General features: G+C 41.2%; 1 long non-coding RNA gene across 1 annotated transcript in view; it reads left to right on the plus strand.

Annotated features, from left to right (window-relative positions):
* The window catches only part of LOC138765327 (uncharacterized), a 48,366-nt gene extending 29,493 nt beyond the window's left edge, over positions 1–18,873 (plus strand). The window contains exons 2-3 of the long non-coding RNA XR_011358555.1: positions 16,732–16,936; positions 18,765–18,873. This is a non-coding gene — a long non-coding RNA (uncharacterized lncRNA). The remainder of the gene's footprint in view (positions 1–16,731; positions 16,937–18,764) is intronic.
* The last annotated feature ends 6,826 nt before the right edge of the window (positions 18,874–25,699 follow it).

Genomic DNA, 25,699 nt, shown 5'->3' on the forward strand with positions numbered 1-25,699 from the left:
GGATCAAAAATTTATGCAAGATACTTTTCTGAAGATTGTAGATATGCAGGGGAATATATTGATAGGAGAGGAATTTAACCTTAATTTGGATTCAAAGATGGATAAAACTGGACAAAAGACTAGCAGAAAGTACAAAATAGCCAAATTTATGGTTAAATCAATTCAGGAAATGCAACTTTTAGATATATGATGGAGACAACACCCAAAGGAGAAGGAATATTTGAGTAGACATAAAACATACTGATATGTTGTCAGCCCATAACCAAGGGAGAGTTAGGAAAATGGAATATAAAGCTAGATTATTATCTGATCACTCATCCCTGTTATGAGCAATAGAACTGGGGGACATCCCACCAAGAACATATAGATGGAGATTAACTTAAAAGACAGGATTTTAGAGAATTTATTGAGCGCCAAATTAAAATGTACTTTGAAATAAATACAGAATCAATGAAAGCCTTCATTAGAGGGCAGATAATAAATTACGTAACTAAGATGAAAAAGGACTACAATTGGGAAATAGAACAGCTGGAAAGGGAAATAGTAAGTACAGAAAGAAAACTTATAACAAGGGAAGATACAACAAAAAGAAGAGAATTGGTGGTCAAAAAAAAAAGAAACATTACAAATGTACAAAATGGAGAAGAAAATAATGAAAATAAAGCAGAAGTATGAAGAGCTAGGAGAAAAAACACACAAAATACTAGCCTGGCAACTTAAAACAGAACAACCTAAAAGAACTGTATTGGCAGCAAGGAAAAAGGACAAACAAATTACATATAACCCAACAGAGATCAATAAAAACTTTAAGGAATTCTAGGAGCAATTATACCGAACTGAGAACGAAGGGAAAGAAGACAAAATAGATGAATTTCTAGCTAAAACTGAACTACTGAAATTGCAAGAAGAGGAGCAAAACAAATTGATAAAATCATTTGAAATAGAGGAAATACAAGATATATTAAAAAAGCTACCAAACAATAAAACGCCTTGGGAGGATGGACTCCCAATAGAATTCTATAAAGCATTTAAAGAGTTACTAATTCCTCCTCTTCTGGAAGTAATGAACCAGATAGAAGAAACACAAAACTTGCCAGATTCATGTAAAACAGCAATAATTACAGTATTACCAAAGACGGGGAAAGATCCACTAACACCAGCATTGTATAGACCAATATATCTACTTAACTCATATTATATAATAGTAAAACTATTAGCAAACCGATTGGGCGACTGTGTACCAAAAATAGTAAAACTGGATCAAACTGATTTTATTAAGAAAAGACGAACAATGAACAATGTTTGTAAGTTCATTAACTTAATCCATGCAATACAAGGAAATAAGATGCCAACAGTGGCTGTCGCTTTAGATGCAGAGAAAGCCTTTGAAGGGTAGAATGGATAGTTTTAGGGAAGAGCAAAGAAGGGCCTAAAGTTGAGGTTCTGGATTGGAGAAAAGCAAATTTCAAAGGAATAAGAATGGATTTGGGGAATATTGAGTGGGACATGATTTTTTCAGAAAAGGATGTAAATGAAAAATGGAGAATATTCAAAGAAGAAATTTTGAGAGTACAGAGTAGATGAGGATCAAGACAGTGAGGATCAAAGGAAAGGCTGGAAGTCATAGGGAGCCTTGGTTTTTGAGGAATATCAGAAATTTGGTTAGGAGAAAGAGGGAGGTATACAAGAGCTATAAACAGCAGGGTGATGAGAAATTGAAAGAGGACTACAAGGAGTGTAGAAAAAATCTTAAGAAAGAAATTAGAAAGGCCAAAAAGAGGCACGAAGAGGCTTTGGCAGGCAGAGTAAGAATAAATTCAAAGGGTTTCTATAGGTACATTAAAAGCAAAAGATTAGTGAGGGATAGAATTGGACCCCTTATAGATAGGGAGGGTAGGCTATGTGAAAACTCAGAGGAGATGGGGGAAATTTTAAATGATTTCTTTTCCTCGGTATTCACTAGGGAAAAAAAAATTGTACCAGTTGAAGTAAAGAAAAATAGTGGGGAGGTCATGAATCATATAAGGATAACCAAGGAGGTAGTGATGGCAGTGTTAAAAAAGATAAAGATGGACAAATCTCTGGGTCCGGACACTGTATTCCCAAGGACACTCAGGGAGACTAGTGTACAGATAGTAGGGCCATTAACAGAGATATTTAGGATGTCACTGGTCACAGGGGTAGTGCCAGAGGATTGAAGGGTGGCTCATGTTGTTCTACTGTTTAAGAAAGGGTCCAAACATAAGCCTGGAAATTATAGACCTGTGAGTCTGACGTCTGTGGTGGGTAAGTTGATGGAAAGTGGTAAATATGGTAAATATATTTGGAAGAACAGGGATTGATAGGTAGTAGTCAGCATGGTTTTGTCAGGGGTAGATCATGCTTAACAAAATTCATAGTGTTTTTCGAGGGGGTTACAAAAATGATTGATGAAAGGAAGGCTGTGGATGTTGTCTATTTCAACTTTAATAAAGCTTTTCACAAAGTTCCCCACAGGAGGTTAGGAAAAAAGGTGGAGGCATTAGGTATAAATAAGGAGGTAGTGAAATGGATTCAGCAATGGTTGGATGGGAGGTGTCAGAGAGTACTGGTAGAAAATTGTTTGTCAAATTGGAAACTGATGACTAGTAGAGTTCCTCAGGGATCGGTCCTGGGTCCACTATTGTTTGTTATATATATTAATGATCTAGAAGAAGGGGTGGTGAATTGGATAAGTAAGATTGCAGATGATACAAAGATTAGTGGTATTGTGGACAGTGAGGAAGATTACCATAGCTTAAAAAGAGATATAGGAAAGCTAGAGGAGTGGGCTGAGAAATGGCTGATGGAATTTAATACGGATAAGTGTAAAGTATTGCATTTTGGAAAGGCAAATCTAAATAGGACATATACATTGAATGGTAGACAATTGAGGAGTGCAGAGCAACAAAGGGATTTAGGAACTATGGTAAATAGTACCTTCAAAGTTGATACTCAGGTGGATAGAGTGGTGAGAAGGCATTTGGAATGTTGGCCTTCATAAATCAGAGTATTGAATTCAAGAGTTGGGATGTTATGATGAAATTGTACAAAGCATGGTGAGGCCAAGTTTGGAATACTGTGAGCAGTTTTGATCACCAAATTATAGGAAGGATATAAACAAAATAGAGAGAGTGCAGAGAAGGTTCACGAGAATGTTGACAGGATGTCAGGGTTTGAGTTACAAAAAAATGTTGAGCAGCCTGGGGCTTTTTTCTCTGGAGCGTAGAAGATTGAGGGGGGATTTGATGGAGGTGTTCAAGGTTTTTAAAGGGTCAGAGAGAGTCAACATGGATAGGCTTTTTCAATTAAGAGTGGGGGATATTCAAACCAGAGGCCATGGTTTGAGATTGCTGGGGGAAATTATAAGGGGAACATGAGGGGAAATTTCTTCACGCAAAGGGTGGTTGGATGTGGAATAAGCTTCCGGCAGAGGTGGTTGAAGCAAGGACATTATTTACATTTAAGGAAAGACTGGATAATTACATGGAGGGGAGCAGATTGGAGGGGTATGGAACAGGTGCTGGTCAGTGGGACTAGGAGGGTGGGGATTTGTTCCGGCATGGACTAGTAGGGCCAAACTGACCTGTTATGTGCTGAATATGGTTATATGGTTATATGAAATTATTTATTCAAAGTATTACAGAAGTTCAACCTACCTGAGAAATATATTAATTGGATTAAAGGATTATATAAGGATCCAATGGCGAAGTTGACAGTAAATTAATATATATCGACCCAATTTATATTAAGCAGGTCAACTAGGCAGGGATGTCCACTATCTCCCTCACTGTTCACTTTAGCAATAGAACCACTGGCAGAACTGATAAGAACAGAAAATAAAATAAAAGAGAGGGAATATAAAATCAGTCTATTTGCTGCTGACATCATAGTATACTTAACAGAACCAGAATTATCAATAAAAGAATTACATAAGAAATTGAAGGAATATGGAGAAATATCGGGGTACAAGATCAACGCAAATAAAAGTGAAGCAATGCCAATGAATAGTGCAGATTTCACAAAGTTTAAGAAAGAATCATCATTTAAATGGCAAACACAAGCAATCCGATACCTAGGTATTAGACTAGATAATAATCTAGACTATCTATACAAATTAAATTACCAGCCATTAATGAAGAAACTACAAGAAGACTTAGAACATACCTATTTCAATTGTTACCAATTATCTTAACAGATAAATTCTTCAATGAGCTAAAGAAAATAATAAGGAAATTCTTATGGAAATGAAACTGAGGATAGCGCTAGATAAATTAACAGAATGGTACAAACAAGGTGGTTTGCAGCTACCAAACTTTAAAAATTATTATAGAGCAGCACAATTAAGGTTATCTATCAGATTTTTATCAAGGGAAAAACCAGATTGGACCAGGATAGAGCTAGATAAAATAGGGGAGAAGGTACCAGAACATATATTTTATAAGTGGGTTGAAAAACTGGTGCAATATAGATGTTCACCAGTACTGCACCATCTGCTCAACATTTGGAAGATTCACGTAGAAAGGAAAAAAAACAAATTACCAACTACCAAAATTACTACTGATGCAAAATCAACTAATCCCTTTCACAATAGATAACCTTTCCTTTAGAAAATGGGAGAGAAAAGGGATTAAAAGAATAGAAAATTGTTTTTTGGGAAATAATTTCTTACCATTTGAACAAATTAAGTATGAATATAGAATAACTCATGGTATAATGTTTGCATACCACCAACTGAAGACCTAATTAAAGGGCAAATTGGGAAGCAGACTGAGGTTACCAGAAGGAAGCAGCTTTGAATATGTGATTACAGATACAATGATAATTAAAAGATTTATAACAAACATGTACATCAAGCTGCAAGAGAAAGATAATGATGAAATAAACTGTAAACCCAAATAAAAGTGGGAACAAGATCTAAACATAAAGATAAAAAATGAAAAATGGGAAATGCTATGCTCCAGAACTATGAGAAATACAATAAACACGAGGTTACGCATGATCCAATATAATTGGTTACACAGGCTATATACCACGCACCAAAAGTTAAATAAATGGGACCCAACAGTATCAGGTAGATGTTTTTGCTGTAAGAAGGAAACAGGAACAACAGTACATGCAATTTGGGCATGTGAGAAAGTGGAAAAGTTTTGGGAAGATCTAAATCAGGTATTAAATAAAATCACAAAAAGCAACATAGCAAAAAATCCAGAGATCTTTCTTCTAAGTAATATAAGAAGTAAAGAATTAGGCCTAAAACTGGATGAAGCACAAAAAAAGATTTATTTTGATAGCCTTAGCTGTAGCAAAAAAAATGTATAATGTCAACTTGGAAATCAGAAGAGAGCCTGAGGGTACAGCAATGGTACACAGAAATGAATAAATGTATTCCATTGGAAAAAAAAACATAATTTAAAAAATAAAGTCACATTATTTGAACAAATTTGGGAACCATACATGGAACACAACAGAGAGGGCCTATCATGGACCTCCACCCCCTAAAATGATAGAATGAGAAGAAGACTAAATGAACTGACCCAGTGTGTAACAGTAGATGACACAATTTTCTTGTTAATTTTCATTGTGTGATGACATTGTTTAATGGGTTTATTGTATTGTATATGTTGAACGTTTAGTGGGTTTGGAGGGGGGTGGGAAGGAGGGAGGGAAGGGAGGGGGAAAAAGGGGAGAAAATGACACTATGTATATTCAAGAGGTAAATGTTTGTGTGTATTTTGATTAATATGGTTCATAGCGTGAAAAATAAAAAATAAATTTAAAAAAAGAGGTAGTCCAATCGAGATCCTGATAAAGGGTTTTGGTCTGAAATGCTTTGTTCTGCCTTCCAACAATACTGCTTGAACTACTGAGTTCCTCCAGGATATTGTGGGTTGGTCTATTAGAGGTTTGTAGGTTGATAGAGGATTTTGATGCTGCGGGTAAACAGAAACTATTTATTGCAGTGAATGTTTTAATATCTGGGCTCAGAGATTTAAAATGATTGGAAAAAATTCAGAAGGAAGGTGAGAAGTTATGTTTCCTATTAGAAATAAATCAGGCTCTCTTAAAACCTATCTGAACTGAAGAAAGATTAAAATAATTTTAAAAGACCCTGAACATATGCTGGTGAATTTGAAGCTTACTGAAAAAGAGAGAAAAAAATTTCTGGCACTCATTGCTTTCCAAATAGAACAAGGCATAAGGCACACTAAGTTATACTAGGCACTTTCAGGTAGCCAATTGTGCTGCATGTAAAGCCGCATGTTTAGGCAATATGCAGCTGTTATGAGGCCACCTGAATATGCAGGAGGCACTCTTGAGGCGAGCTACGTAACCCTCCTCTGAGAGGGATGATCAGCTTAGCTCAGTGGCTCCCCCAGCCACCTGAATGCAGCTGGCTGAAAGCGGATGTTAGAGGGTCAGGCTGCTAATCATAGCTGACACTGGGCAGGAGCCGGAGTGTGCTCAGAGCCGCATCCTGTGCAGCTGTGTCCTTCAGGTGGCCAGCATTGCGCTTTAAATGCTGCCACCTGAATGGCAATTTAAAGGGCCACTTCTGCTTCTTCAGGCGCATTCTTAGCGTAGAATGCACCTGATAAAGCCTACTGTTATCTCACAGTTGCTGACCTGGGGCTTAGCCTTGACCTCTATTGCTATCTGTGAGTAACTGGTAGATTTCTTCCCTATGTATCAACTTAGACATATAGCATAGTAACAGGCCATTTCGGCCCATGTGTTCGTACTGCCCTATTTACACCCAATTAACATACACATGAATAGTGTGATGAAACCAGAGCCCCCATGAAAAACCCACTCAGACATGGGGTGTATGTACAAACTCCTTACAGACAGTGCGGGATTCAACCCCTGGTCTGGATCGATGGCACTGTGAAGTCATTGTGCTGACCACTACACCAACTGTGCCACCCATTACTTTCACATAACAAACATATGCTCATCGATAAGATAATCGGCTACTATAAATTATCCTTGGTTTGTGGGTGAATGGTAGAGGATTCAACTTACGGGGCTGAAAGAGTGATTTCAAGTTTACTGTCACATTAAACAGTGAGAAAGGTTCTTCCATGAGTGGTTGATCATGATTAGCTTAGCAGTTAGCACAACTCTATTACTGCACCAGCGATCTGTATTCGAATCTGGAACCGTCTGTAAGGAGTTTGTAGATTCTCCCTTTATTAGCAAATGTTTCCTCCAGGTGCTCTGATTTCCTCCCTCCTTCTAAAAACACATAGGCTTTTATAGATGAATCGGTGCATTTGGTTGGCATTAGCTCATGGGTAGGAAGGGCCTGTTACTGTGCTGTATCTCTAAATTAAAATTTTTTAAAGTTGTGAAGTTGGCACACCAATCAGAGGGATTAGTAAATACTTTTTTACAACGCTCTGGGGGGAAGGGGGGTTGAGGTTTTTTTTTGTGATAGTAAGGGGGGAGGGGATGTAGTTTATATATATTTTTTATATATATGTATTTGATTTTTTTCTTATGTAATTTGAAAATATAAAACATATTTTTTTTTGGAAATTAAGTTAACTTTAACGTTCATTTGGCTCTATAAAGTAGCACAGTTACAAACCAGATGAATTCATTGAGAAAGTTCAATTAGTATATAGCAAGGGCAGAATAAGAGTATTGTTGTGGGGTTGTTCAGAAGCCTCATGGCTACAAGGAAGAAACTGTCTTTTACCCTGTTGCTACTTGATTTCATACCCTCAAACCTTCTTCTTGATGAGAGGAGTTTAGCTTAAAGGTTTTTTTTTCTCACAAAATACCTGGTAGAGTGAATGTACTTCTGCAAACTGTCTAACAGATCATCTGTAACATTCATACAGCGGTGTAACAAGCGCCATTTACAGAGGAAATGATGATGAAGTGGCATGGAGCAAGTGTAGCATGAAAGCACTGATAATGGTTCATTCAGAAGCCTGATGTACATGGGGAAGAAACTGACTTTGTCTGTTGATGTATGCTTTCACACTCTTAACCCTTCGCCCAAATGTGAGAAAAGACTGTGCTGAGGTGTGATGGGCCGTTCACTATTTTGTCTGCCCTTCCTGGGCATCGGGGAGAAATAGATGGACTCCAAGGAGGAGAGGGGTTTGTGATATGCACTCAACAATTTCTGTAGCTTCTAGCAAGATTGCTATCAGAGATGATTGTGGTGGAACCACTGTTAATACTGTTTGTATTGTGTATGGCTGATCCGCCCCTTGCTGATTGTATCTGTGGCTCCTCCCCCTTGATTCCCCTAATATAGGGGGAAACACCATAACCCTTCCCCCAGAACAAGCTCGGATCTTAGGTCAGCATGTGCCTGCTGTTTACGGTAATAAAAGCTTATCAGTCAAGTAACTTCTAGTCTTTGGAGTTATTGACAATGTATCAATTTTATTACCATATTTATTTTTGGAATGTACAAGTTACTGAGACCAGAGAGGTTGGAAATCGATCCGTGATCACCGGAAGCATCCAACAAGTTCAAACTCTGGCTACAAGCTGCACCTATAACTCTCACAGGTCGGACACCATGTTTACCCAATGGTCAGAGACTGCGAGAAATTCACTGAAGCAATAGACATTCTGAAAAGCCAGTACCTGGCCCAGGTGAATGAAGTCTATGCCAGGCATGTCCTAGGCGCGTGTAAGCAGCAACCTGGGGAGGCAATGGATAGTTACCTTTGGGTCCTGAGAGACTTCACAGGCCTGCGGCTTCAAGGCCATATCAGCAGAAGAGTACACAGAGGAGCTGATCAGATCGGATTACATTCACCAGCGATTTCTAGAACAGGTGAAATGAAGCTGCAGAAAGCCATTGAACTAGCTAAAACTCTGGAAGTAGCCCTCTGCTACACGGACTCATTCTTGATCAATAATGTGGGCACCACCATCTTGGGATGCGGGTATGCAGGCCTCCCCACATCCTGACCCAACTACGGCCACCGCTGCTGGGAGGTACCCAAAGTGCTACTTCTACAGGCAGCAGAAGCACCCAAGGAAGTTCTGCCTGGTGAAGGGTGTGATCTGTTCTGGCTGCGGGAAGAAGGTATGCAAAAATATGCAAATCCATGCAACCTTCTAACCCAAGAAGCACTGCATGAGGACAGTGGGGTCCGCCACCATCTTGAATGCTGTCATTTCCAACAAACAACTACAGCATCACATGCACACCATGTGGCCGCCATCTTGGATGCCACCATCTTACCAGATCACAAGGCAGTGCAGCAGATCAGACAGCAACTCTACTCTGGCTTCAGTCATGCTCAACCAAAGCAGCCCTCAACAGCTCACCAGGTCAACAATGGACATAAAGTTAAATGAGCTGCCTGTTCAATAGCGGGAGCATGGGCAGCTTCATCCACCCAACACGGTGAAGCGTTTCTCCCTCGCGGTGAGACCAATGAGTTACAGAGTCTGCATAGCCTCTTAATTCCCACTCAGCAGAGATCCGCATCAGCTGCGCAGTGAGTTGGGTATCATCCATTGTTCAAACACGGTTAGATGGGCCACATCACTACACCAGTCATCTGACACAAGATGGCATGGGCCTTCTTTCCCTTCCGAGGAGAAGCCCACGGATGGCGACTCATGTTGCCTGGGAGTCAGCACCACTTCCGTGTTGCATGCTGCTGGATGGGGAGTGATGCTGTGATGTACTGATATCACTTCCTAAGGCCAGTGTGCCCCTTATAGGCTGTCTCCTCAAGCAGTGTGAGTAATTAAAAATAAAGTTCAGTTACTGGTTCACCTTGTGCTGTGAGGACATCTCTCATTTTGGTAGTACTGCCATTAGCAGACGCTACACCATAGCACTTTTCTCCCGTACCTTTCAAGGCTCTGAGATCTGTCACACTTCCATTGAGAAGGAGGCCCAGGCCATCGTTGAGGCGGTATGGCACTGGAGGCACTATCTTGCTGGCAAACTATTTACCCTGCTGACTAACCAATGTAGACATCACCACTGCCATCGTCATTAAAGCCTTGTGCAGCATCTTCACCCTGTTTGGATACCGCTGCTATATTCATAGTGACTAGGTGTCCTCCTTCATGAGTGATGAGCTGTGCCAATATCTGCTGGCCATAGGTATCACCATGAGCAGGACCATCAACTACAACCCCTGAATGAACAGCCAGATGGAAAGGGAGAATGTCATCATCTCCCAGCCCTGAGGTCACTGGCAAGAAGTCCTCCCTGAAGCACTCCATTCAATCAGATCTCTCCTGTGCACTGCTGCTAATGCTTCCCCACATGAAAAGTTGTTTCCTTTACCCAGGAAGTCTGCATTGGGGAATACGCTGCCATCCTGGTTGACATCCAAGGGTCAGTACTGCTCCGGAAGCCACAAGTCCAATTCACTGGTTTAGAGGATCCACCTCCTCCAACGTCAACCTATGCCTATGTGGCGTACCTGGATGGATGTGAGGACACGATGTCCATCTGGGACCTGGGGAGCGCCAACCAGTACATCCACCTCCCTCAATCAACCACCACATACCATGTCATCCTACCCCAGCCCTCGCCCCAACTGTCTCAGTTTAGTTGCCAGACACCCCACCCACTGACAATGACCAGACTGTCTAGGAGTCAATAGACTGAATTTGTGCTGGATATGGAATCCACTTCACCCTGCTGGACTTCTTTTAAAAGAGGGGGTGAATGTGGTGGAGCCACTGTTAATAGTGTTTGAATGTGAATGGCTGGCCTGCCCCTTGCTGATTATACCTGTGGCTCCTCCCGCTTGATTCCCCTAATCAAGGCTGCAACGCCATGACCCCTACCCCAGAACAAGCTCACATCTTGGGTCAGCTACATGAGATGTGCCTTCAGTTTATGGTAATAAAAGCCTATCAGTCAGTTAACTTCTCGTCATTGGAGTTATTGATATCACATCAATTTAAAAGGCTGAATACCTCTTTTTTGTTGTGAAAATCAATCAGAGGCCAGCTGCAGTTTTGTATCACTTCAGTAAGGTGCATTAATGTCCTTCAAAGTAATGGAAAATAAAAAGAATGTTGGGTATATGGACATTGCTTTAAAATTCGCCATGTGAGTTTAAATTACAAGGACATACTGCAAATTTTAAAATTAGTGGAAAGAAAAGATGAATGAATTAGCATTTTTATTGTTCCTTTGCTCAGGACATTACAAAGCTCTTCACTGCCAATGAATCACTTTTGAAATGTAATAAGAGCCCAGAAAACTCCAAAACCCAGCTGCATTCACCAAGTCAATGGTTACCTAAACAAAAGTTGCTTTTAATTTTCTTTAAACATAATAACAGAATCAATCTTTAACTTGTTACTATTAACAACCTAACTTAATCCCCTTCTAATTCTAAGTGCACATGTATGTAATGTGTATACATTCAGGAAAGTTCTCTGTTTCACTGTCCAATCATTCACTTTTGACTTCTCCAAGTTCACAAGTATCAGGCAATTCTCATACTGTGCACAGAATTCAACATTTATAATTTCCACCAGGCTCTGGTGCTTAAAGTTAAATGGTTACCACGTAGGAAGGTTTTTGCTGGTTTCAGAGAGAAATTTATTGCTCATTGAACACACACAAACTGATTTCTTCCGATCAGTCACTTCAGAGTCTTGCCGAAGAAACTTGCCCCATTCTGGGTTTTCCAAATGATAACCTCTTCTTCCAGGTCACCACAGAGTTCCTCTTGTTTCTCTTACTTCAGAAGAGACACTCCAGCCAGCCGTTTCCTCTTGTAAAGACAACAAGGGTTTTGAACAGGCGAAACTCAGAACCCACAACCTGTCTTCAAAATGGGGTTTTTCCAACAAGCCTGCAAGCTTGCCATGTTGCCACTTCAACTGCTGTTGTAGAACTGACCTCTCTCTCTCTCTCTCTCCAAAAGAGAAATCACTTCTTTGTTTTTTTCCCTCTCACTGCTTGTAAAAATCAAATAACTTCACCCAAAGCACCGAACCCAATTTTCAAAAGATCTTATCAGTTTCTGAACCTGGACATGGTCAACATTATGTTCCATTTGCACCTCCTTTTGAAGTCCTTTCCAAAGTAGTTGTAGTTCCATTGTCTCTGCAAAGGCATTGGTGACACAATGTGTGTGTTTATACTAAGGACACCTCGCATCACCGCGATTTTTTGTCCCTCGCATCACCGTGCATTTTAGGACTACCCGAACTGTTTCTACCGAGCGATGAATACGCGGTGATGCAGGGCGATGCGAGGTGATGCAAGGTATGCGAGGTGATGTAGGGCGATGCGAGGTGACCAGGAAGTCCGATGAGCAATTGAAAACCGCAGGTGAAAAATCGCAACTTCTGGTGAGTCACCCATGGTGTTTCCACTGCGAGGTCATCCCTCGCATCACCCCGCATCGACCACCTCAAAAGTAGGACGCCGGAGCACCTCGAATCACCGCACATCGGCCACAACCGGATGTGTTTACAGTGCGGCCAGATTCGAGGTGTCACCACGCATCACCGCGCTTCACTTCGCATTACCTCGCATCACTGCGCTTTTCCCGGCTCAGTAGAAACACCCCCAATGTCTCACTTCAGCAAAGCTCTTGCATTTTAAATTGAGATGTCCTTTGAGAAGCGTTACTCTGTTTGTGAAGTGTAACCTAAACTAAACCCTACACAATCTATCTCTTTCAAAGACATATTTTACTCATAACTATTCTAATGTATCCCGTAACAGTAACCACTTGAAGGTTTAAAAAAACAATTGAAAGAATTCAGCTTTTTACTGATGGTATTGAGATGATCGGAAATTTAAGTAGCTTGGTGTATAGTTGAGGGATAGAATATTGATGGCTTTGGAAATGTTCTTTGCCTGCCTCAGAAGAAATGCAATGGTATATTTTAAAAATTCTCTTAACAATCAGGGAAGCATTTATTTGATATGCCATGTTAAGATCCTCACCTCCAAAAATATTGAGCTAAATTTTAATTGACTACATTGGTATGTGATTGACATTTAAAAATAATTGATAGCTATGTTCTTGCCTCCAGAGTGCCATAAATTATTTAAAAATATTTGACATTTGAAGAACTGAACTTATTTCATGATAGATGCAAATCTATGGATAGGCATTGAAAATGCACATAGTTGACTGTTAAAGCATTACAGAAACACACAGAAAACTCCTGTGAAACATCCCCAATGCCCTATTGCTGTGATAGACATTCAAAGCATTACCGCAGCAGGATAAAACTATCTGAGCAAAAAAAAACTTCCAAATGCACAGTTCTGTTAAAAGTTTGCACCTGAAAATTCACACCTGAAGTGATTTACAGGCTGGAGGTCAGGCTATCCCAAGGACAAGATGACTAGAAGTTAACTGTCATTCAAAGGTTAACAATGAAATTTAAAACTAAGAGAAAGTTAGTCAAATAAAGGAGAAGAAAAAATAATGACAGGATATATTCAAAGTAATTTGGGGGAAAGAACACCAGGGATAAAATAATTCTTTCCCCATAACAAATTGTTGTGGTCTGGAATGTAATGAGGGAATGAAGCAGACTCAGTGTCTTTCAAACAAAAAATGGAAAGTAAAATCTTCAAAATTAACAAAATATCTAGTGCTACAGGGACTGTGAGGGAAAATGGGTTCTTTGGAAGCTCTTAAGGTTGGCTATTCTGAATTCAGTGTCCTTTCTTTGGCTACATCTGTTTGGTCTTCTATAGTTACACCCCATTTTCAGAATTACTATTAATTTTTTGCAAAAATTAGAACAAGAATTAGGAAGAAGCACTTTGCAGAACTTTCCCCACTGATTTGTAAAGTCCTTCCATTCGCATCTGATCATTATTTACATTGATGATTTGGGAGAGGGGACAGGGTATAGTGTAGCCAAGTTTTGAAATGATTCTAAATTGAGTGGAAAAGCAAATTATACAGAGGATGTGGAGAGGCTGCAGAAGGATATAGTTAAATTAGGTCTGGCAAATGAAGTACAATGTTAGTAAATGCAAGGTCATCCATTTATTTAAATGGTGAAATTCTGCAGGAGGACTTGGGAGAGCTTGTGCATGAAATGCAAACAGTTGGGTTGCAAGTACAACTGGTTATTAAGAAGGTAAATTTCCTTCATCGCTAGAGAAATTGAATTCAAGAGCAGGAAGGTCATGCTGCAACTGTACAAGGTACTGGTGAGGCTACACCTGAAGTACTGTGTGCAGTTCTGGTCTCTATACTTGAGGAAGGATAGACTGACCTTGGATGCAGTCCAGAAGAGGTTCACCAGGTTGATCCCAGAGGTGAGGGGGTTGACCAACAAGGAGTGATCAAATTGTCTGGGATTATACTCACTTGAATTTATAAAAATTAAAGGCGATCTTATCGAAATATACAAAATTATAAGATAAGATAGAGGTAATAAATTTGTTTATACTGGTAGGTGAGACCAAAACTAGGGGACACAGCCTCAAGATTCAGGGGAGTAGATTTAAGATGGAAATTAGGAAAAACTGTTTTTCCAAGAGAGTAGCGAATCTGTGGAATTCTCTATCCAGGGAAGCAGTTGAGGCTACTTCAATAAACATATTTAAAGTTCAGTTAGGTAGGTTTTTACATTAAAAAAAGGAATTAAGGGATATGGGGAAAAGGCAGGTAGGTAGAGTTGAGTCAATGATCAAATCAGCCATGATCTTATTGAATGGTGGAGCAGGCTCGATGGGCCGGATGGCCTACTCCTGCTCGTATTCTTATGTTCCTATGTTCTATGTCCACAATAGGTCACTAGTTAAGTGAATTCCAAATAACTTGTTGTTCTCCAGAGTTACTGATGTGTAGTGGAGGGTGGACAGTTCTTGGTAACCCTGATGTCCATGATCATCTCCTTCATCTTGTCTCTGTTGAGACTCAGGATGTTACCCTAATACCATATCATGAGATTTTCCACCTCTGCTTTGAGGTGCAATTCATCATTGTTGCTAATGAGGCAAACTACTGTGGTTTCATCTGCAAATTTGATGACATTGTTAGAGCTGGATCTGGTGATGCAATCATGGGTCAGTAGTATGAACAGGTGTGGGGTGAGCACACAGCTCTGAGGAGCACCAGTGCTCAGCGTTATGGTGCTTGATATTCTGCTACTGATCTGGACAGACTGATCTGGACATTATCCAGTTATAGAGAGGGGTTTTGAATCCCATCGAAGACTGCTTCTCCAAAAGCCTCCAGGGAATGATTGTATTAAACACTGAGCTGAAGTCAATGAACAGCAGCCTGGTGTATCTATAGGAAGAAAATTACAAATTTCTATGTGTGTCTGGTCATACTGAGATTGCTTTGGTTGGACCTTCATGCTCTATTTTGTTATAACAGCTAAAACAGGTGTTGTGCAAATAGTCACATTATTATCAACCAAATGGCCATCAACAGTTTATTATTGGTCAAATCCTATCAGAGATATTCATTATGCTCTTTCCATCCCCTCCCATCCTTTCTGAAAGTTAAAATTGTATTTTTCTCTTTTCCAGATCTTATAAAGAGTCTACCTCTGCATTAGTTTCCATAGAACAATGGTTCTCAACCTTTTTCTTTCCACTCACATACCACTTTAAGTATTCCCTATGCTATTGCTGTTCTGTGATTAGTAAGGGATTGCTTAAAGTGATATGTGGGTGGAAAGAAAAAGTTTGAAAACCACTGTTTTAATAGTACCTCATTGACTTGTTATGTGCACGATTTCATAACTCCAAAGGAAATGGGCCAATGGCAATTTTTCTCAAGCAAAATATTTCAGTAACAATTTGGACTCGAGCAGTGATTCTCAACCTTCCCTTCCCACTCACAAACCACCTTAAGCAACCCATTACTAATCATAGAGCACTGATGGCATAGATATTACTTAAAGTGGATTGTGAGTGGAAAGAAAAGGTTGAGAACCACTGGTGTAGATGCTGCCTGATCTATTGAATGTTATCAGTATTGTTCTATTTTGAATTTTAGATTTCCAGAAGTGCAGTTTTTCTGATTTTTCATTTCTTGCACATCTGATCCTGTAGACCAGGGGTGTCAAACTCAAATTCACGGAGGGCCAAAATTAAAAACTTGGACTAAGTCGAGGGCCGAACTAAATATTTATTGAAAATTTTCAACAACATCTGCATGTTTTCTCTTCTTTCAACATATGTAATGTTAAACTTTAGGATATAACTTTAGGAGGATAATGTTACAGGTCAGGAGTAGGTAGCTCAAGTTCACCCTTTGCTTGACCTGAGGGAAACATATTTGGTCCCTGTGGAGATGTAGTCAGCATTCACAGGCTGTGTCCATTTTGGCCTGCATCAGGACTCAGCATTTCCTGCTCACTCCTCAGGCTCTAGGCCTCTATTCGCCCTCGACCCACCATCCCTCTACCTGACCAGTCCTTTACCCAACCTCTACTCATCCCTCACTCCACTCGCTCTGCCTCTACCCACCCCATCCTACTGCCTCTCCCCTCAACCTGTTCCTCCCTCTACCCGTCTCTCACCCTCTAATCACCCCTCCCCTACTCACCCTGCCCCTCCCCTTTAACCTCTTCCCTATCCACCCCTCCTTCTACTCATCCCTCCCTCTAACTTCCCCTCGCACCACCATAACTTCCCCTGCCCATTAATCCTCACCTACACCCTCTGCCCACCCCTGCTTACCCACCCACTCAGGCCCAGCGCGCTGCCGATCAACCTTTGCGGACAGCCACCATCTCTCTCTTCACGTGCAGGGCCGAACCAGCCGTCTCTGTGGTCCGCGCGGGTGCAAGCGCTGAAGGCCGTGGCGACAGGGAGAAGTGCGCTCACGCTGTGGAAGGGCCATCCGGTGCCAGTCGCACAGGGCTCGTGCTGCCCGAGGGCCGTGCACAGCCTGCCATGCCCATCGCGCCGACAGGAAATCACAGGCGCTCGCCCATCCGCCGCACCGCTCGACAGGTGGGAGAAGTGACTGGTTGTGTGGGGAGCCTTCCAACCGGCTTGCCGGCTGATGACATCGACAGATTTCTCGTGTTACAATTTCTCGTGTTACAATGGGGAAGGATGTGCAATGAAGGGGGAGGATGGTTTGGGTGACATTACCAAAAAACAGCATCGGCTCTCGCTGCAGGGCAGGCCACCTCTAATACATTTTTGAAATGATCTTGCGTGCCAAATATAATTATATCGCAGGCCCAATTTGGCCCGCGGGCCAGAGTTTGACATGTGTGCTGTAGACCATCAGACACATTTACATGGATCATGTTTGTACTTGCCCAGCATATTTTTGTAATGGACACAATATTTTTTTCCCCCAGGAATGATCATCAGTTTTGTTTGTTCCAACTAAAATTGATTGTTATGCTATTAGCCCCCCAAAAAAACAGTGAAATGGACAATACACTTCCCAGTCGAATGTAACAGTAGAATAATTCTAAAGCCTGCAGCTAAAAAGGAATGACAACCCTTAAAGGGTCATGTTGGGCAAGCCTACTGATTCTCAAACATTGCCTCCAAGAGAATCAATAAAGTTCACCACTTCAACACAATTTTATTAATTCACACTTACTATCACAGTTATAAATGGCATTAAGGCATACAAGGAGAATTTAGTAACTCAGTGAGGCTCCTTTTATTGCACTTACCAAGCCCACCATTAATAATGGAAAAAACAGCATAGTGTGTAGCACTTTCACTTTGTACAAATGCCCCTTCAGGTAATATAGTATCCTGATCTGAGCATTTATCTTGATTCATAGAAGTTGGGTCAAGATTTCAGACTTCCCTACCTAATTTTACCAGATAGAATACATTGGTTCCAGTTGAATACCCATCAACTCCTTACAGAAACAACAGCAATATCCAATAAATATTCGCCTTGCTGGCAATGTTCAAAAAATGCATACATTAAGAAATGCCTCTATGAGAAGGGAACAGAAGAGAGGAGTATATTAAAACACACAGTTATCAGGATTATATTAGTAGACAGGAATCACCCCTCAAGTTCATAACTGAGAGTGTTGTAAATTTAATGGAGCATAAGATGACAAATTGCTTAAGATGCAGTCCTTATGACAAACTAGAGGCAATGAGAGTAAGGCTTCAATGTAGAAGTTTGCTCTGAACGGAATAGGAACATAGGAACATAGGAAGTAGAAACAGGAGTAGGCCAAAAATAGCCCATCGAGCCTGCTCCGCCATTCAATACGATGATGGTTGATCTAATTTATGACCTAACTCCGCCTACCTGCCTTCTCCCCATATCCCCTAATTCCTCTATCATGTAAAAATTTATCTAACTGAATTTTAAATATGTTTAATGAGGCAGCCTCAACCACTTCCCTGGTTAGAGAATTCCAAACATTCACTACTCTCTGGGAAAAAACTATTTTTCCTCATCTCTGTCCTAAATCTACTCCCCCGAATCTTGAGACTGTGTCCTCTCATTTTAGTTTCCCCGGCCAGCTCAAAAAACCTTCCTACATCTATCCTATCCATACCCTTCATAATCCTATATGTTTCTAAGGCCCTTTTAGAATTTGATGCAAGAAATATAACTAATTTCCTTTTAGGTAGAAATCTTTTTCTCACTTAATTTTCGAATGATTAGATGAAGATGAAGAAATTTCATGCACAAAGTGCAAATCAGGTTGCTTTGGTATAGAATTAGCTCTCTGTCTGGGAGTGGTGTTTAAGGCACATCTCTGGGCTTCAGCAAAATGGAGGTTATATATAGCAGGCAATATTGGGTGCATTCATGACAAAAATGGATTTTCTGTTTCCCCAGATTCCAAACACAGTTGATCGAAGAAGACCAAAACATAACATTTCATCAATGGCGGAAATATAGAAACAGAATAAATGAGATTGGGGATTCATGCATACTGAGCATTCTTTTGTGTCTATCTTGGACACACATCTACTCACATGTGAGAAATGTAGGAAAAATCTGTAAAAAAGAAAATACAAATAAATTTAAAGTTGGAGAAAGGGTGGGAGGGGATGAACAGAACATAACGAATATCTCTGATAGAATTTGACCGATGATAAACTGTTGATGGGCGTTTAGTTGATAAATTAACAATGTAATAATGTGATCATTTGCACAACATCTGTTTCCAGCTGTCATAATAAAATGGAACTTGAATATTCTACCAAAGCAATCTCAATACAACCAGATGCACACCAACAATTTGTTATTTTCTATAAACCAGGCTGGTGTTCATTGACTTCAGCTCACTGTTACTACGATCATTTCCCAAATGCTCATGGAGAAGCTGAGCTCAATAGGACTCAATACACCTCTCTGTAGTCAGATTCTGGACTTCCTAACAGGAAGTCCATCTGTCTGGGTTGGTATCAGAACATTGAGTACTGGAGCACAACAGGGCTCTGTGTTAGCTTGCTCCTCTTCATGCTACTGATCTATGAAAGCATCGCCAGATATAGCTCCAACAATGTCAACAAATTTGCAATGACATAGCAGTAGTCGGCCTCATCAGCAGAAATGAGTCGCATGACATAGAAGAGGTGGAAAATCTCATGAAATTGTGCGAGTAACAACGTCACTTCTGAGAAGACTGAAGTGGGCAAGGCTACCTGCCATATTCATATCAACTTTATGCAGGAGCTCTATTGAGAGCGTCCTGGCTGGCTGCATCACTGTGTGGGATCGGTGGTCAATCCACAGGGTCATAAGAGTAGCAGATAGAATCATTGGAGTCTCCCCCTCCCCCCCCCCCCCCCAACATTGATGAGATCTACCAGGATCACTGACTGACAAGGGTACACAACATTATTGAGGACCCATTCCACTCCCCACACATTTTTCAGCTGCTTCCATTGGGGAAGAAGATACAGCAGTATCAGTTTCTGTTTCTTCCCTTAAGCAGTGTGAATGCTGAATGAACAACGGAACTGCTCACACTAACCATCCGAGATTCTCATATTAATGAAACAATATCTATTTATTTATTGGTATAGGTGAATACTTGTCCTGCGAATGTATTGTTTGTCTGTATGTGGGTTATGTCTGGTTGTATGCCGGCATGTTTTGCATCTTTGCGGAGAATGCGGTTTCATCGGATTGTACTTGTGCACATTACAATAAACTTGACTTGACTTTTTCTACCTGGGCATGAATATGACATTTTCATTCCATCAAAATGACCTATGAGAATGGCTGATTTTTCCACAGATGAGGCAGAAGGTGCCCAATGTTTCAGGTAGGAGGTAGGCTGTCAGCTGGTGAATTCCTTCTGCCATTTACACTGATCCCTATGCTTGGAAGGATCCACTACCATTCCAAATGCTCTTTCTCTGCCCTGAAGTGTTGAGGGACAGAGATTCTCAAGACTAGATAGGGGGTACTGCCTATTTCCAAGGAAGTTTCAGAATGCTCCTTAAACTCTTCCTGTCTTCACGGAAATATTTTCCCATAACTGAGTCCAATATCAGGAATGTAAATGACATATCCTCCTCTACAGAACCTACTGAGTGTAATTATGGCCTCAATATTGGGGATGTTGGCTTGGGAGTCACATATCCTTCCAGTGAACTGGTGAATTTTGCAGGTGGTCTACATCTCAAGGCATGAGGGCAGGAATCATTGCTGCCTGGTGGACTATATGTTCTTAAACTTCAATCATCCTTTTCCCAAATCAACAAAAAGGTATTGATCATTAATGTGATATAGATTCTTGTACAAAGTAAGTCAGATATGAACTCTGCTTCAGCCCACCTCATATGTGTCAGCCATCAAGCACACTTTTATTCTGATCCTAATTCTCACCACATTCCCCTCAACTTCCCAGATTCTACCAGGCTCCTGCCAATTATCTGACTGACCTTCATGTGCATGGAAAGTAGGAGGAAACCATAGGGCCTCGAGGAAACCCAATCAACTCCAAAGAGAACATAAAAATTCAACAAAGAGGACAGTAGGGATTTAGGATCAAACTCAGCTCTCTGGAGTTGTGAAGGATGTTGTTTCAAAGATGTTCATTGGACTCTTGCCTTATTATTTAAAAGACTGATATGCAGGAGGGAGAAGTTATGCCATTACTAGAGAGAGCCCATACAAATGCACTCATGCACCACTATAATCAATCCTGGACACCATATATTTTTAAACCTGTGCTGCCCAAAATACATCAACATGACCAGTTAACCTACTAATCCTGCCTTTGAATTGTGAAAGGAAACTGGAGAACCCAGAGGAAACCCACACAGGCAGGGGTAGAACCTACAAACTCCTTTCAGACAGTGCCGGATTGCATCCCGGTTGCTGGCACTGTAATATCTTTACGCTAACCATTACACCAACTGTGCAGCCCTTTGTTGGTGTGGAGAGACTTCTCCATATCAGTATGAGATTACACTATAAAGTGAGATTATGTAAACTAGGGCTGTTTCCCTGGAATTAAAATGGTTAAAAGATTAAATGATTCTAGGGTACAAAGAGGAAATAGGACTGGCACCATTTAAAAATTATCTCAGGAATGATGTTAGGAAACACTTTTCCATTCACAGGGAAATAGCAATCTATTGACTGATGTTGGGTCAAAATTTACCTTTAAATTTGAAATGGAGAGTTTTCAGTTACGTGAAGATATTAAGAGTCAAGGTTAGGCATATAGATTGATGTGACCTCCAAATTAAGAAGATTTAACAGGAGTACAATTGAAAGGGTCCTCCCTGGCTGCAAAGCATCAGATTGGAAGTCAATACAAAGGATCTTCAAAATGGCTGAAAAAATCACTGTGGTCTCCCTTTCCTCTATTGACTGGGACATTCTTGCTTAAGAATGACTTAAAGAATTACTGAGAACTATTCCATCCATCATTCAGCATCTTTGATCTACTACCATCAAGAAGGAGGTACAGGAGAATCAAAATCAGGACTACAGGCTAGGATATAGTTTCTTCCCACAGGCTATGAGATTGATGAACAGTATCCTGTAACAAAGTAAATAATTCCAAAATATTTATATACACTCTATTTAAATTATATCTGTTGGAATATATGTGATGCCTTGGTGCTGTGTATGTGTGTACACTGTAGTCTAGAGAAATGCTGATTTGTCTGATTGTCAATGAACAATCAGATGATAATCAACTTGAACTTGAACTTGAGTCACAGTCCCATTGAATGATGGTGCAGACTGACAGGGCAAATGAGCTTCCTCTGTTCCTAGTGTTCTATTTTACTATCATTGTCTTTGATGAACTTGAGAAAGATATCAGATGCGTCTGCTCCAAATCAGACAAAAAAAAACCACTCAGCAGAAGCATTTAGATTTACATTGTTTGTGTATGGTGATGTGTGTCTGGTGAGAGTTTGCTATTAAACATTCTCTAAGAGTTATAGACACTTATGCTATAGAAGGAAACCGTTCAGTTCATTCTATCTATTCAAATTGTCTCACTCTCCTCTTCATTCCGCCATCTGTGGAAAATGATTTGTTTATGATGAACTCTGTTTCATTTCTAAATCTTTTGGGGCTGTGGACAGCAATGCTTCATGCCTATTCCTTTGAACTACTGAGCATTTGTAATCCAAGCCATCATCTGCAATGCACAGATTAACAGAGCAGGGAGGAGTGAACTGAAATAAAAGCAAATGCTTTCAAGTAAGCCCACTTGTCATGTAAATTGATGACCTGGTCTGTCATCTGCATTTATTTAAAATTACAAGCAATCAAGGAGTAATGGAATGAAACTCAGAGTTGGCTGTCACGTTCTAAGGCAATGAATTCCAACTTCATTCATTCATCTTGGACAGCAGAATGGTTCAGCTGGTAGAGTTGTTACCTCATAACTCTAGCTATTTATGTTCAGTCCTGACTTCCTGTGCTGTCTGCATGCTGTTTTTACATCCTGTGACTGTGTGCAAAGGTGTACAGGCTGGGAGGTTAAGTGGCTGCTGTTTGGTTAATTCTGCCATCTAGTACATTTAAAGTTGCAGGAGTAAATGGAAAGAGACATAAGAAGTTTGACACAGCCACTGATACGTAATCAATAACTCAAAAGATTGGAGTTACGGAACTTCAGGCTTTTATTTGCAATAAACTTGAAGGTCATCCTGTGCTGTGACCCAGGCTTTCTGGGGAGGGGTTATGGTGTTGGAGCCTTGATACAGGGTCAAGAGGGAGGAGCACAGGTACAGTCACAGGACGGGGTGGAGCCAGATTAATGAGTGTACAGCAATTCACCACATTCACCCCTTGTTTTTTTTTAAATTTAGTCCAGCAGTGTGACGTGGGACACAAAATCTTGCAAGTTAAGTCTGCCTGGTGGCCTGGTTTTCCATTGTCACTGGCAGAGAGCCATTTGCTGTGCTGTAGCTGGGGGTGTTGTTGAGTCCTGGTTGTCCAGTGCTGTGTCGACCTGCTGGAGGTGTGGTGACTGGGGCGGGGGTGGGGTTAGGGAGCGATGAAATGTAGTGTATGTCCATGGAAGGGGGTGGGTGCTGTTTTGTGGGTATGTAGAGAGGTCCTGGATGGAGATAGTTTCCTCGCACCCATCCGGGTAGGCCACATATGTATGCTGGTGGCTCGCATGGCCAGTGGGGCCAGTTTTATGGCCCCTCATTTGTGTCCTAGCAGAACCGACCATGGGGACATCAACCAGGATGGCAGGGTGGTCCCTGTCACAGAATTCCTGGGAAGAAGAAAATGTGTTTGTGAGGTGTAGCAGTGGTGGGAGAACATAACAGTGACCTGATAGTATAGAGTGCCTCAGGAAGGACCTCCTTCCATTGAGAGACAGGCAGCCTCCTGGACTTAAGGGCACACGGTGCACACGGTGACGTTATCCCTCTCCCCCTGACTGTTCCCTTAGACAGCAGGTATTGACGCAGCTTTTCGCTCATGAATGAGGACCCCTAGTAGCTGTTGACATATGATGGGTTCCTGAACAGGGTAAACAAGTTGCGCAGGGACCTGATGACTGTGGTGGTTGTCATGTCCAGTCAGGGGATAGCAAAGAGGAAAGGTGACCATGAGTAAATACACATTGCAGTTAGTAGAGGGAAGTGGAGCCTTGAAGTCTATACTCAGATGTTCAAAAGGCCATGTAGCTTTTACCAGGTCTGCCTTCTCAGGTAGGTAGAAGTGCAGTTTGCACTCCCTGCACAACCAGCCGTCCCTAGTCATGTCTCTGACATCCCCTATGGAGAACGCCAGATTACAAGATTTGATTAAGTGGAAAAATCTCATGACCCTGGCAGAGGTCAGGGTGGAGGGTCTTGAAGCAGTCTATCTGTGCACTGGCACATGTCCCTCGGGACAGGGCATCTGGGGCTCGTTGAGCTTCCCCGGCTGATATAGAATATTGTAGTTATATGTGGAGAGTTCAATCGTCCACCTCAAAATTTTATAATTCTCCATCTTACCCTGCTGTTTGCTTATAAACATGAATGCCATGGCCCATTGGTCCGTGAGCAGGATAAAACTTCTGCTGGCTACATAATGCCTCCACTGCTGCACTGTCTCAACTATTGCCTGAGCCTCCTTCTCGATGGAGGAGTGTTGGATTTCAGGGCCTCGGAGGGTAGAGGAGAAGACCATGGACCAACCTGTCTGATTAAGGGTGGGAGCCAGGGTGAAATCGAATACATTGCTCTCTATCTGAAATGGGGCAGATTCATCCACTATGTACATTGCAGTCTTAGCGATGTCTTCTTTTTTGTGACAGAAGGCTGCCCAGGCCACTCTCGTCAGGGGGAAGGATGTGGATTTGATAAGGGTTGGCTTTGTCCACATAAATATGGACCCACTGGCATAGTAGGAAAAGAACCCTAGGCACCTTTTGAAAGCCTTAAGGCTTTGGGAGAGTGAGAGCTCTTGCAAAGGATTGCCAGATGGGTAGTGTGGAAAACACATTTATCACTGTCGTAGGTTAGATTGTGGTGTTTGGCAGTTGTGAGGAATTTCTGGAGGTTGGCATCATGATCTTGTAGGTGTGGCTGGAGATTGTGAAGATATTCAGGCAGGAAAAGATGGTGCGCAGGTCATTTTCGTCCACCATCCAATCGATTTCCCACTGGAAGACAGAGACACCGTTGGTAACACCGAAGGTACTCTGATGAAGTGGTAGAGGTAGCCGTTGTGTCTGGATAGTACCATTGGAGATCTTAATAAATACTAGAAAGGCTTGTAAGTTTAGCAGCCATTTCTTTACTCACATCCAGCTACAGGGTCAAGTATAGATACAATGTGTCTCACAGTGCATGTGCCACTCTCAAGTGTGATGTGGCTCTTACAGTGTTAGTGTTCATGCTCTAGCATAAAATAGTCTCAGGTTTCCTCAGTATATAACATCCCTCCTTCTTAAAAAAAAATTCCTAACATTTAAAAAAATTATTAAAATTTAAGATGTCTTAAACATAAATCATTACAGCTTCTTTATTTGCAATTGCAATTAAGAATTAACTATTCTGTTTACACATTTGCAGTTCTATATTCTTTTCAGTGGAATCACACTGGTGGTAGGATGTTGCTTCTCCACCTCATAGACCTTGTAGCAACAGTTGGTTCTGCGGGTCTCCTGCTGCTTGCTGTGCAGTCGTTGCGGTGTTGTTGGTTGGGGTTTTGTCTCGCGCTTCCTCACAAGTTGTGGGAATTACCGAAGCTGCTAATGTTTCTGGCACTTTGTGTCAGATCTGGTGTTGACCGACACCAGATCCTGGTCCTGTTTCGACACAGTTGCCTGCTAGATTCTG

Source organism: Narcine bancroftii, chromosome 1 (genome assembly GCF_036971445.1).
Source record: "Narcine bancroftii isolate sNarBan1 chromosome 1, sNarBan1.hap1, whole genome shotgun sequence".
NCBI lineage: Eukaryota > Metazoa > Chordata > Chondrichthyes > Torpediniformes > Narcinidae > Narcine > Narcine bancroftii.